The 2,151-nt window shown below is 41.8% G+C and overlaps 1 pseudogene; it reads right to left on the minus strand.

Moving 5' to 3' along the window:
• Positions 1-414: 414 nt before the first annotated feature.
• Positions 415-907, minus strand: LOC125177039 (peptidyl-prolyl cis-trans isomerase A-like; annotated as a pseudogene).
• Between the last annotated feature and the right edge of the window lie 1,244 nt (positions 908-2,151).

Raw genomic sequence — 2,151 nt, forward strand, 5'->3', positions numbered from 1 at the left:
GGTCATGATCTCACAGTTCATGAGTTCGAGTCCCGCATTGGGCTCGATGCTGTCAGCATGGAGCCCACTTCTGATCCTCTGTTCCCCTCTCTCCCTACCCCTCTGCTGCTGGTGCTCACTCTCACTTTCACAAATAAACATTAAAAAAAAAACCAATCTGAGGAATATACCTTATTACTCTTACCATATAGTTACCCATTTTATTTATTTATTTTGTTGTTGTTTAGTTTTTATTTCATAATCATAAACTTGACTCTGCAATTCAGCTAGACTTGGAGAAGAGTAAAGAAAATACTCTTTTTTTTTGGAGCACAAAGATTATAGGATATTTTGAGCAGGTAGGAGTAAAAGGTTGCTCTCCTAAGCTACAGAAGGAATGGTCTGGTAGTTAAGGTAAAACACAAGTGAAATTTATTAGATTTGTCCACAGTCAGCAATGGTGCTTTTCTTCCTGGTTTTGCCATTCCTGGACCCAAAGCGTTCCATGGCTTCCACGATATTCCTGCCCTCTTTCACCTTGCCAAAGACCACATGCTTGCCATCCAAGCAACCACTGTGTTGACAGTGCAGATGAAAAAGTGGGAACCATTTGTGTTGGGTTTAGCATGTGCCATGGATGAGAGGCCAGGACCCGTGTACTTCCAGATGAAATTCTCATCATCAGATTTCTCCCCATGGTTGGGCTTGCTGCCAGTGCCATTATGGCATGTGAAGTCACCACTCTGGTGTGTAAATCCCGGAAAAATCCTGTGAAAGCAGGCAACTTTATAACCAAATCCTTTCTCTCCGGTGTTCAGAGCACAAAAGTGTTCAGCTGTTTTTGGAACTTTGTCTACAAACAGAAGGAGAGCCAGCCCAAGGTCTTGCCATCTATGGTGATGTCAAAGAACATGGTGGGGTTGACTGTGGCTGGGTGGTGTGGGTGGCTCTGGGGTGGCAACAACTGTAAGGCCTATAGTTATCTATTTTAATCCTCATTAAAACCTATAGGACCAGGCCCTAATATCCCCATTCTGTAGATGATGCAGTAGAGATGCAGAGGTTAAGAATTTGCCCAAGGTCACTTCACTAGGTGGTGTATACAGGAACTGTATGGCATAAATGCCACTCAGTGCCAACTGTTTTGAGCCTCAAGTTTCTATTTTTGCACCATAAACAGCTTCGTTACATTTTTAAATTAAAGGACCCGTTGAGTGGATTTGTATTCAGTAACCCCTTTACTTGATCCCCAGTTTGTAGATTAAAGCAATTGAAGATGAGAGCAGCCACGTGGAAGTAGAGAGGTAGAGTTGGGATTTGCATCTAGGTTTGATTGTCTGCGCAACCCTTCATGGTGCACCCAGGCAGGGAATCTTGGGTATGAAGTATATCTGTTCAAGGGCTTTTAAAGATACATTAATTACTGAATTCTCCAATTTTGCATGGGAAACCCCTGGGACAGTCTAAATGCTGGTCTTTGGTCCAGACACTCTCCCTCCTCCCCTCCAGGGTAACTCTTGGCTCTAGAGTACAAGATGAGACTGGTGATAAGAAGGTGTATAGATTTCACATATTGTAACCCACGGCAGTATCTACTAGATATGATTAGGCTTTTGAGTCCTGTCTGGGTTTGAATCCAACTTTCTTTTTCAACCTCATCTGTTAAGTGTCTGTCTCATAGTAGCGCTGGGAAGATCATATAAAGTAATGTGCGTGAAGTGCTTAGCATGATCTCTGACGTGAAGAAAGGGCTCAATGTACCACAGCTGTAGTAAGAACTACCTTTGACTTGACTTGGGCTGAGAGGTGTGATTTTTCTGAATTGGAGACACTGCTCAGCAGGACTAAGTTACATTTAATTCACTGACATGATGTTTGTATTCTTTGGCCATAAGCATTTATATATCTGCAAGGGGGCTATGAAGACTCACGGGTTTATCTGAAACATTACTGACTCTTCCCAAACATGTTTCTTTCTCTTGCCTTTTTTATATTCTTCTCTTTTTTGCCTTTTCCTCTCTCTCTGTCAAAGGATGCACATAATTTTAACTCTCAGCACAAATAAACCAGATATGGGGAAAGAGGTGGGAGAGAAAAGCATTTAACTAGAATGCTTAAATAAGTGGAAAAGAGCAATAAGGAGATATGATTGATTTCCTTCTTTGCTTTTAT

The sequence above is a fragment of the Prionailurus viverrinus genome, chromosome D1 (assembly GCF_022837055.1).
Source record: "Prionailurus viverrinus isolate Anna chromosome D1, UM_Priviv_1.0, whole genome shotgun sequence".
Taxonomy (NCBI): domain Eukaryota; kingdom Metazoa; phylum Chordata; class Mammalia; order Carnivora; family Felidae; genus Prionailurus; species Prionailurus viverrinus.